Below are 12,586 nucleotides of genomic sequence, written 5' to 3' on the forward strand. Positions count from 1 at the left end.
TCAATGAACAGTTTCGAAAGAATGGCCAATGATATAAAAGTAGAAATTGATGGAGTCACAGTCCAAACCACGACTGGTTTTCTGACCCCAGCTTGATGACAGCGGGGTACATGATGCTAGGCAAGTCACTCAACAGTGTCTGCTCTTCCTGCTTTCCCTCATTAGTAAAAGGGGCCATGGAATCCAGCCTTCCCTCCTCTCTGTAACTTTAACGCCCAGAAAGAAGTACAAGCACTCTGGTGCAGTGTCATCAACGCTCTGCCCTATTTTCTCATGTGTTCATCACTGCTTTCTATACTTACTCCAGAACGCACCAGGAAAGGGCGAGGAATGCCAGTTATAAGGAACTCTCAGGAGGCTTCCCAAGGTGACTGCTCTCCTCTGGGTACACAAGACTCTGCAATAGGAAGGCGCAGATGGCTGAAGCCTCCGGATACGGAAATCATTCTCTTTTGTGCACTGTCCAACTTGGTTTAGGAATAATTTCCTACCATGAGCTCCACATTTTCCTCTCAATTCAGTGAAAATTCAATTTTCTCTGAAACAACTGAGAAAAACTGTGTGAAAACTTCATTTTCCTCCAAATATATCTGTTCTTCCTTCTATACAGAGGCAAGAGAACACTTTACCCAGTTCTTGGGTACCTGCACTCCTTCAGGGGCACCATGAAGCCTTTGTAGCAACCTAGAAACAGAACTTGGGGATCTTTAGTTCGAATGTCTCCAAGGACGAGACCCAACTCTGTCTTTGTGGAAAGATTATCAGCCATTCGTAACTGGCCAATGGTTATGTGTCCCACGGTTCTCCTCCATTCTAAAGGAGGGAAGGTAGCCTCAAATACCACCGCTCCCCTCCCTCCCCCACACACAACACAGCAACTTCATATTCGTTTTTCTCATAGTATAATTTAGATAAAAGGAAGGGAAGGGGGAAGAACACTGAAAGATAAAGATCTGGCTAGTTTATCTAAAAAAGGAAATAAGAGCTTGAACTGAAAGCATACATGACCTATACAGATAACAAAGATGACGAAGACTCCTAGTTTCATAATGAAGTTTGAAGATTCAAGTGGGTGACACATTTTAGAACCTTTATTCATAACATTTATGGGCTGACTATGGAAATACCAGGAATACCACTGTGGCTGCTGGAGACACAAGTTCCTCTGAAGGGAAAAAATACAGTTAGAGCACAGGTGATCAGGCCTGACAAGTGTGGTATTATTAAATGGCAATTATTTTCTCCTCTGATTCTGAAAGTGAGGTTACTGGAGAAAAAATTCTTCTTGAGGACAGAAAGGCTCTGAAAGATGGAAGAACTTTATAAATCAGGAGTTCCAACCTTTAAAGATGTGCTTTAAATGACTGAAGATTTCTTGCTGGGAAACTCATTAAAAACAATTTCAATATGCTCTAGGAAAAAGTTGTCTTTTTAATAACTTTTAATGAGCTTTTCTCTCCCACGTATAGTGTGTGTGTGTGTGTGTGTGTGTGTGTGTGTGTGTGTGTGTGTGTGTGTGTGTAATCAGATTTCCCTCCAGGGCAAATTCTCTCTTTCTCCCACCTATGAAGATGGTTGGTAGCCAGTGACTTTCAGCTGAGTTCCTTCCTGGGACACAGCCTCTCTAAAGAGACCTGCCTTGCTCATGAGGAGCTCTGGTCTGATTGCTAGTCCCGCCCCACGGAGATGCTGACTACACCGTCATTGACCGCCTCCTCTCCCTTCCCCCCTTTCAGAGTTTGCTTCCCAAAAGACTCAACCTTGAGCATAAGCACAGCAGCTGTGAGGGCAGCATGCGTGATGAAAGGGGTCTCTGTCTGTTTTCGAAGCTCTGTGACTGACAAGGTTAAAGGAAATCAGCCAGGCAAAATACTTGCCAGTTTTACTGTCCTACCGAGAAAGCAGAGACAGGCGGTAATGCAACCACAGGAAATGGCCCAAATGCTTCTTGGAAGGAGAAATTTGCTTTCTATTCCATTCAGAGCTGTGGGCAAATAGTTCTGGGATAACTTGTGGTGAATAATACTCTTATCCTCGCTGATTTTAAGCTTCAACTGCCTAATGAAAGGAATCAGTGAGTTTACAAATATTTCCCAACCTCCTCTACACCAGTCAGGTGAACACACCATCCAACAGAAGTACTTGGTCCTTGAGGTGCATAGAACTCAAGCGAAACAAATTTGACACAGGTTTATCAGTGCCCTAGGCTTGTGTCCCAAGAATAAGAAAAAAACAAAATAGTGATTAATAAAACAGTAGTAAAAAATAACCCAATGTAGACATAAAGAAGATGGAAAAGATGGATAGCAGAGAACAGAGAAGGATGCTAAGGATGCATCCAACAGACCTGTCAAGTCCCAGGAAGCAGGAAGAGGCAGAACCTATGAGCAAAAACTGATAGTGGGAGATAATCAGTAGAAGTTTAACCAGGACCCAGAAGACACTTCATACAGAAACAGGAAGATCAGCTGAGCTGCCAAAAATGGGGAGCCATACAGCAGAGAGTAACCCAAACCAGTGACACAGCAACAAGGGTTGTCCCACAGAGCTACACTACAACCTGGACAATTTTGTCTTTCCTGAGAAGCCCACATTATGTTAGGCTTTGAGGACAAATGGAAATCAGAAATATTTGAGGTTACTCCATTGTGGCCCCTATGGTCTAGTTGTGGAAAACAAATATTAGAGAGGAAAAAAGGGTCTGTGAAAAGTGCAGAACTTAGCCACGGTGAGTATTCAGGAGGCTACAATCAGCGAAGACTTCCCCAAGAAGTAAAAATAATTAAGATCTGCCACAAACGTAAGTAAGAGAAGAGAATGTTGAGGAAAGTAAGAAGCATGCACACAAGTGTATGTAAAGCAGAGTATTTGACTGGCAAGCCTCTGTACTCAGTGGGCCGGCAGCCTCCATATCACTTGGAGCCAGTTACAAATGCAGACACTCTGGCCTTGTTCCAGAGCCCTGAAATGTGTGCTTCAACAAGACTCCCAAGCAGTCTGTGCACACTCTGAAATCTGAAAGGCTGAAAGAAGACCAGCAGGACTGTTGTTCAGACAGTGTTGGGTGGGGCGGATGTGAATCTCAGCCAAACATGTAGGGACAAGCCTGCACTCATAGGTTTTTGGGAGTTTGCATTTATTCTAACAGTATTGAGAAAACATTGAGAACTCAAATTCAAGGGCGATGGGATGGAATCTCATTACAATATTAAAAGTATTCATTTAATTTAAAATAAAAATATATATTGGTAGAAGAACGTTATGTTAGATGTGAAATATACACAACAGGTCATGTGTTTGAGCACCTGGTCCATTCATGACACTTCTTCAGAGACTGTGGAAACTTTGGAAGTAGGGCCTACCTGGAGGAAAACGTTCCCTGTGGGCGGGGCCTAAGCTTCACCTTGCAGCTCCTCTTCCAGTCCCATCTCTACCTCCCTGTCCACTGGGATGTCAGAAAGCACCTTACTGCTCTTACTTAACAACTCTCTACAGGATAAAAAATGGAAAAATAAATAAGAAAGAAAGAAAGAAAAAAGAAAAATGGGTCAAGACAGAAACAAGAAAGAAATTAGAATCCTGGAATTCAATGAAAATGAATACACAACATCACTAAGATTATGAGGGGTGATAAAAGTGGTGCTAAAAGGAAAGTTCACAGCACTAAGTGCCCCATATTTGAGTGAGGAACCCAGACCCTAAAAGACACACATGTACTCACCTATAACTGAATATTAACCATAAAGTACAGAGTAACCATGCTACAATCCACAGACCCAAAGAAGCTGAGTAAAAAGGAAGGCCCAAGGGAGGAAGCCTGAATCTCACTCAGAAGGAAAAATAAATAGGCATTTGAAGTGGATGGAGAGAGGGAACTGAGTAGGAGAGGGGCTGCGGGTGGGGGTACCAGGGGTGGGATTAGGAATAGGGAGAGTAGAAGAGAGAGGGCAGGGTGAAAAACAGAAATTTGAGGGGGGGCATTACTAGAGCATGGCTGAGACCTGGGATAGGGAAGGCCCCAGGAAGTTTATGGAGGCCATCCTAGCTGATACTCCAAGCAGTGGTGATGTGGAATCTCAAGTGGCTACCTCCTTTAGCCAGGCAGGACTTCCAGTGGAGGAATAAGGACACCAATCCACTCACAAAACCTTCAACCCAAAATCTGTCCTGACTACAAGTATAGGGACACAGATGGAGCAAAGATCAACGGAATAACAAACCAATGACTGGCCCAACCTGAGATCCATTCCATGAGAGAGGGCCAACCCCTGACACTATTAATGATATTCTGCTATGCTTGCAGGCAGGAGCCTAGCATAACTCCTCTGAGAGGCTTCACCCAACAGATGATGGAAACAGAGGCAGAATCCCACAGCCAAACATTAGACAGAGCTCAGGGAGTCATAAGGACGAGTTGAGGGAAAAATTGAGAGAGCTGAAGAGGTCAAGAACTCTACAAGAAAACCTACAGCCTAAACTAACCGGGACCCATGGGGGCTCACAGAGACTGAACCACCAACCATTGAGCATACATGGACTGGTCCTAAGGCCTGTGCACATAGGTAGCAGATGTGCAGCTTGATCTTGATGTGGATCACCCAGCAACTGGAGCCAGGGCCCTCTCTGACCCTGAGGCCTGCCTTTGGAGCCCATTCTCCTAACCAGGCTGCCTTGTCTAGCCTCAGTGGGAGGAGACTCGCCTAGTTCTGCAAAAACTTAATGTGCCAGGGTGGGACCTCCCCGTTCTCTGAGAAGAAGGAGAAGGGAGAATAGGGAGGAGGGGTGTATAAGGTGGGACGGGGGGAAAGATCAGATCAGGAAATAAAGTGAGTAAATAAATAAACAAATGGAGAAAACTTAACAGCACACCTGAAAGCTCTACAAGAAAAAGAAGTGAGCACACCCAAGAAGAGGAGATGGCAGGAAAAGCAGACAAAGCAGAAACAAAGAGACAATACCAAGAATCAGTGAAACCCCATCCACACACAGAGACCGAGCAAGAGACCACACCCAAAAGACAACAGGATTATGTGAATACGGTGTTTGCATGTAACAACAGAAAAATGGAAATAGCTTGAGCAATCTCTGGGTTAACCTTTGATCTTCATATTTCATAGTTCTTCTGGAGTTTTATTTAGCTAAAATCACATTACAATAATATTTGTCAAGGATCCAGGGTCTTAGAAACCTACAAGAAGAACATTATGATGGGTGGATCTGGGCCCAGGGGTCCTGCTCAAACTATGGCACCAGCCAAGGACAATATGGGCAGTAAACTTCAAACCCTTACCCAGATCTAGCCAATGAACAGAACATTCTCCACAGTTGAGTGGAGAGTGGGGACTGACTTTCACACGAACTCTGGTGCCCCATATTTGACCACATCCCCTTAATGGGGAGGCCCAGTGGCACTCAGAGGAAGGATAGCAGGCTACCAAGAAGAGACTTGATACCCTATGAGCATATACAGGGGGAGAAGGTCCCCCTCAGTCACAGTCATAGGGGAGGGAAGTAAGGGGAAAATGGGAGGGAGGGAGGAATGGGAGGATACAAGGGAGGGGATAACAATTGAGATGTAATATGAATGAATTAATAAATTAAAAAATTTAAAAAAAGAATCAGTGAAACAAAAAATTGGTTGTTTGGGAAAATCAACAAGATAGACAAAGCCTTAACCATACTAACTAAAAGACAGAGAGAAAATATACAAATCAACAAAATCAGAAATGAAAAGGGGGACATTACAACAGACACTGCAGAAATCCAAAGAAGCATTAGGTCATACTTTTAAAAAATTGTACCCATAAAAATAGAAAATCTAAAAGAAATAGATATTATTTTCAATAGATGCCACTTACCAAAGTTAAATCAAGATAAACTATTTAAATAAACCTATAACCCTTAAGGAAATAGAAGCAGTCATTAAAAGTCTCTCAACCAAACTAAGAACAAGACAATTTTAGCACACAGTTCCATCAGACTTTCAAAGAAGAGCTAAGGTCAATACTCTTCTAACTATGCCACAAAACAGAAACAAAAAGAACATTGCCAAATTCATTTTATGAGACCATAGGCACCCAAACCCTAATGTCTTAGTTAAGGTTTTTATTGCTGTGAAGAAATACCATGACCATGGCAAATCTTATAAAGGAAACCATATAAAGGACTGGCTTACAGCTACAGAGGTTTACTCCACTATCATCATGGCAGGAAGCACGGCAGCACACAGGCAGACATGGCGCTGGAGAAGGAGCTAAGAGTTCTACATCTGGATTCACAGACAGCAGAAGGAGACTATGTGCCACACTGGGCGTAGCCTGAGCATATAAGAAACCTCAACGCCTTCCCCGACAGTGACGCACTTCCTCCAAGAAGGCTACACCTCCTAATAGTGCCACTCCTATGGGCCAAGTGGTCAAACCCATAAGTCTATGGAGGCCATACCTACTCAAACCACCACATTATCCTTGACTACATAATGAGTTGGAGGCCAACCCAGACTAAGTGAAACAAATATACAAAAAAAAAAAAATCTGTTTAGGAAATTACAAATATCCTTGTGATATTTGACAGTTGAGAACAAATATTCAAAAGACTTATTTAACTTATTCTTTTTAGTTAAGTAAATGTGTCCTTTGACAACTGCAAGTCTGTATATAGTGCATGCTGTCTGCTTTCATGCCTACCCTCTTTTATCTGCTTTCCAACACTGTCATTCACCACTCCTCTCCACAGGCCCCCTTGCTCCATTCATGCCTTCATGCTTTGTTTTATAATCCACTGTTTTTAAACAGTACCATCTGTGTGGTCACAGGTTTGGAACATTCCCTAGAGCTCACCGGTTTGGTATACGAGGAAGGCAATGGTTTGTCCATCTCCCAGAATTCATTAGTTACATGCAGTTCAGCTAAAAGACTTAAGGGTCTCTGAGCTCCTTGTCTATCCATGACTGACTAATGGCAGGCCTAGGCTTGTGCAGGCCCAGAACAGGCAGGCAAGCACAGCAGCCATGAGACGATGTTTGCACTGCTTTGTCACACCCTGAGAACTGCATTTCACAACCTTCTCACTGTGTTCCAGCTTGTACATTTTTTTCTGTCCTTTCCCCTATTTCACAATGTTCCCTGACCTTACAGAGGGTTATATAAATGTCCTGTTTAAAGTTAAGCATTCAACCATCATTTATTCTAATTATCTTGAGCCATACACTCACCATTGTCCACTAAAAAGGGCTTATTTGATTAAAGGAAAGAGTAGCATTTCCCTATGGGTATAAACAGTATTTAAACTGCAGTTTGGTATCATGTCAATTTAGGTAAACAGTAGTGATCCCCTCCTCCTTGAAGCCTATAACCTCCCCAATAATAGCTATTTCTTCTTTTTCTATATTTTATTTATTTTAATATTTTATGTCTATTAGTGTTTTGCCTGCATCTGTATATGTGCACCCAGTGCATGCCTCTGTGGAGATCAACATAAGGCACTGGATCTCCTCAGACTGCAGTTACAAATGGTTGTCAGTGCCATGTGCATGCTAGGAATTGAACCTGAGTCATCCGGAAAAACAACAAATGCTCTTAAGCACTGAGCCAAGTCTCCAGCCCATCTATGATGTTTTTGACTTGGTTTGCAGTACCAGGCATGCATCTCCTCCTATGAAGCAGGCCTCAAATCCACTCTGAGAACAGCTGTGCTATTCTTGTACCCACAGGTACATCTTGCATGGCAGGATGGCCTGATAGTTCACAGGGCTCACAGCTGGGTAACAACACCACGGATGCCTTATACTCCCTAGCAGCCTGCCTAGTACATTCTAGTACTATGAAAGCGATCCATCAGGGGGAAAAGCTCCCAGCTCAGTTCCAGCTTGCTCTATTACATCTTACAGTCAAGCTGGAGAGTGTCTTCAGGAAGCATTACACACACACCCGAACTGGGATTTTTATTTGATAAAGTATGGCTTTTAGGGATAGTAATATTCAACTGTGACGGACAGCTCTCTTCTAACTGTGTTTTCTAAACTTAGGTTTTTAATTGGCTTACAAAGTAGTAGATTCTCACATGGCTTTTTCATGAGTCCTTCACTTTGGTTAACCCTCCCTCCACAAACCGTCTCCCCCACCCTCATCCTTGTTTGAACCTCTCCATTTCTGATACTCTCCTTCTGTACTTTTACATTACCCATTCTCCCTTACGACGTCTCCCTGTGTCCCTTTCTAATGCCATGGCTTTTACAGGTGACACAAGTTAAATACATAGAACTGAATATTCCTTGCAAACGTCCACATTGCTATACAGAAAAATTTTAGTCCCACCAAGTCCCATTTGTCAATGTTTCCCATACTGCCTATGCCACTGGAGTTCTACTTAGAAAGACCTTGCCTAGTCCTTTACTTGAAATGTGCTCCCTGCTTTTTCTTCTAGTCATTTTCAAAGTTTCAGATTATATGCTGAGGTCTTCTATCCAGTTAAGGTGATTATTGTGCGGGAAGTGATGTAAGGATGTGTATCATTTTTCAATGTAAGGATACCCAGTTTTCCCAGAAGGCTCTGTTGAAGAGACTACCGTCTCTTCAGTGTGTTTTTTTCACTTGTTTCTCAAAAATTAAGGAGCAATAGTTGGATGACTTCGTATTTGAGTCTTCTATTCTAGTCTATTGATCTATATGTCTCGTGTCCCAGTATCAAAGCATTTCCCCTCCTGATGCAAGGTGCAGAGATACTTTTACTGTGTTTGAAACTGATGTACAACCTGACAAGCTGGCCACAGCAGCTTCTCAGAAGTCTCCTTGATATCCCTTTAATTCGTTATCATTTTCTTCAAAAGCTAAGAAATAGGTAGGGGCTTGAGGGATGGCTCAGTGGTTAAGAGTGCTGGCTGCTCCTCCAGAGGGCCTGAGTTCAGTTCCCAGCAACCACATGGCAACTGTCTATAGCTGTAGTCCCACGGGAGCTGATGCCCTCTTCTGGTATGCAGATGTACATGCACACAAAGACCCATATACATAAGTCTTTTTTTTTTTAAGCTAGAAAATAACCTGGTTCCTGGTATGTAGACATCATTGACAAATTCCTGTGTGAGTCTAAAGGTCCCATGCCAGTCTACAAAGGCAAGCATGTATCAGAGATTGAACTGCTGCGACAGGCCTCAGCAGTACCATTTCTTTCCAACATAGCTCGCAGGGGCCCTGAGTCCAGTGAAAAATAATTACTATAAATCTAGACTACCTAGGAATGAAGACACCAGTGTCTTACCTTCATGGGTTTTTGTGAAATAAAGGTAGACTGCTTTTCTTGCAGATCTAGCCAAGAACAATTATCCTCAGATTATCCAGCAATGGTTGCCTAAAAGGTGTGTCATTTAAGCGGGACATGGGCACGCAGGCCTGTAATCCCAGAATTTGTCAATTGGAGAATCAGGAATTCAAGGCTTTGTCAATAACATCCAGTACATCTCGTTCAGATTTGAAAATACTCAAGCCCCTTGTGGTGTTACAATGGCCAGGAGATAGAAGGAATATCTGCAAATGAACACATACAGAAACATTGCATATTCATGCAATTGGGTATTATTCAACCTTATAAAAAGAAGCAAGTCCTGTGTTATGCTAAAATGTGTGTAAAAACACAAGGGAAAAAAGCCTGCTGATCCAATATCCAGTGAAACGTCCCATCAGGGAGCATTGCTGTAGCTCAGTGTGTGCAGGCATGACGGAGACATGTGAGGACTAGCAGCTGCACAGTGCTGCGAATATCCCAAAAGCCACCAAATTATTTGCTTTGCTATGATTAATCCCACTATAAAAAAAATTTAGTCTCAATAAAATATGTTTTGAAAGAGGCAAAAAAGTTATATAAACTGAATTCTTGGACTGCCAACCTCTTAATCACTACTTGGATTAAATACACCAATTGGGACCACTGAGTTCCCGTCATTTTAAACACTATTTATACCTGTACCCAAGCATCCATGTTTTACTTTACCTCAGTTCTTCCCAAGAGATCAAATTCATTGAAACAGCTCTTGCGGGTGCCCACCCTCCAACTTCCTCTTCATTAAATATTCAGTCTCTTCCTTGTATTGATTCATCTCCTTAGTCTATAAAATAGTCACAAAATGTTCTTATTATTTAAAAAAAAATCGATTCACCTAACTAGTTTGTGTAATGTCTCCTTTGACTCTGCCACATTTTCACAGTACAATGAGGTGACCTTTCACTCTCCATTTCAATTTGTCAAACCACCAATGACTCCATAGTGCCAAATGCAAGGAGGACATTTAGTTTTCATTGTTAAAAACATCTCTTTAGGAGAGCTCCTTGGGTTCACGGGCCTATAGAGGGACTTCTATCCAGCCTTGGTACCATGTCGCCTAAGGTTCCACCAAGCAGGAGGAATGTGATGTAGGCACAGCTTTGTCAACATAGGCAAAAATAGGCCCAAACAAGCTGGAGGGTAAACTGCCCTGGTGTACATACCTTGATTAAGACTTCCTGGGAGGAACAGAAGAAGAAACACTCCACCTCTTCCATCAGTTTCACTGGGTTCTCTATGAAATGAATTAAGAGATGGAAGACCGTGTCTGCAAAGGAAAAGTGAAAATTTGAATATAGAGCCAAAGTAACAAAGCTCACTATAGCAGCAAGATGAGGAATGGTCCTTCCAAAGCTGATAAGAGAAAGGAAAAATATCTCAAAGCTCCTAACAGACCACCATCTGCCTTCTGTTTTTTTTTTTTTCTATCCACATTTCCTAAAGATGAGACGTGAACAGAAGGCAGATAACCTAAAGGAGAACTATGAAAAATTGCTACATATCTTACTGAGCAGAAGTAAAAGAGGAAAGAAGGGTCCTGGCTGGCTCACAGACTCAAAGAGAAATGAACAAAAAGGTGAACAGGAAGTAGAAGATGAGGAGAAAGAGATGGCCATCCGCTTATATGTGAGCAGTGTGTAAACTTAGACAATTGTTTCACTAAGGATGTGAAATTCAACTTGAGCTTCAAGATAAAATCCATACAGGTTTCTAAAAAGCTCACAAGATTCTCTGTAGAGAAACAGTTTGTGTTTCTTATGCTGCCTGTAGCTTTGTGAGAAGCTATAGCACATCATTAAGACTGTTAAAAGCATTTGATGTTAGATGTTCCTAAATATTTATGGTTTCTTTTTTATTACTAATTTATTCAGACTACAGCTCAGTTGTTATCCCATCATTTATATCCTCCCATTCCTCCCTCCCTCCCGCTTTCACTCTATTCTCCTCATCCACTATATGGTCATAGGCTATCAAATCTCATCTTGGTAGCCTGCATATTCTTTCTTTGAGTGCCATCAGGCCTCCCTACCAAGAGGAGGTGGTCAAATATGGGGCACCAGAGTTCATGTCTAAGTCAGTCCATGCTCTCCACATAACCGTGGAGAATGTCTTGTCCATTGGCTAGATCAGGGTAGGGGTTTGAGGCTTATTACTTATATTGTCCATAGATACTGCAATAGCTTGAGCAGACCCCCTGGGCCCCGATCCACCCATCATGATATTCTTCTTGTAATTTTCTAGGATCCTCTGGGCCCTTCTATTTACCCATCTCCTATATTTGTTTAACCTAGAGTCCCAGTGGGATGTCCTCACATATATCCCAATCTCCTGGTAAGTAAAGACTTTCATGGGACATGCATTTTGGGCTAGTGCTCAATTATAAGTGAGTATAAACCATGCGAGTGTTCCTGCTTCTGGGATAACTCACTCAGTATGACCATTTCTAGTTCCATTCAATTTGTCCACAAATTTAGGGATTTCCTTGTTTTTAATAGCTGAGTAGTATTCCATGGTGTAAATGTACCACAGTTTCTTTGTCCATTCTTCAACTGGGGGACATTTATGCTGTTTCCAGCTTCTGGCTATTATGAATAAGGCTGCTATGAACATGGTTGAACACATGTCCTTATTGTGTAGATGAACATCTTCCAAATATTCCAAGGAGTGGGTCTTGAGGAAGCCCTATTCCAAGTTTCCTGAGTTAAATTTCCAAAGTGGTTGTACCAGTTTGCATTCCCACCAGCAATGAAGGAGTGTCCCTCTTTCTCCACATCCTTGCCAGCATGTACTGTCTCTTGAGTTTTTGATCTTAGCCATTCTGATGGGTGTAAGATGGACTCTCAGAGTCGTTTTGATTTGTATTTTTTTTATGATTACGGTTTCTTTTAATAGCTGTGTATGGTAGGTAGCACAGAAAAATCCATAGGAATTTGCATTTCTATTGAATTTTGGGTTTCTTAGGATGCTGCTTTTTAGCCAGGCTTGGTGGTGCAGGCCTTTAATCACAGCACTTCACAAGGCAGAGGCAGGCAGGTCTCTATGAGTTCTAGGCCAACCTGTTCTACAAAGAGAGTCCTGGACAGCCAAGACTACACAGAGAAACCTTGCCTTGAAAAGGAAAACACAACAAAACAAACATTGCCTTTTTATTTTCTTTTTTTAAAAGTTCTATAATGGTGTGTATATTTTAAAAACTATTCCCAGCTGGGAAGCTAGTTCAGTTGGTAAAGTGGCTGCCATGCACACATAAGGACATCAGAGGCCATGTAAA

The 12,586-nt window shown here is 42.2% G+C and overlaps 1 long non-coding RNA gene across 1 annotated transcript in view; it reads right to left on the reverse strand.

Moving 5' to 3' along the window:
• Window positions 1-314: 314 nt before the first annotated feature.
• Window positions 315-12,586, reverse strand: part of LOC311609025 — a 73,571-nt gene continuing 61,299 nt past the window's right edge. Inside the window, exons 3-6 of the long non-coding RNA XR_014783236.1 lie at window positions 10,479-10,582; window positions 9,985-10,099; window positions 9,256-9,521; window positions 315-397 (exon numbers count right to left, since the gene is read on the reverse strand). This is a non-coding gene — a long non-coding RNA (uncharacterized lncRNA). The remainder of the gene's footprint in view (window positions 398-9,255; window positions 9,522-9,984; window positions 10,100-10,478; window positions 10,583-12,586) is intronic.

This window comes from Acomys minous (assembly GCF_964271855.1).
Source record: "Acomys minous genome assembly, chromosome: 11".
In the NCBI taxonomy this organism is placed as follows: domain Eukaryota; kingdom Metazoa; phylum Chordata; class Mammalia; order Rodentia; family Muridae; genus Acomys; species Acomys minous.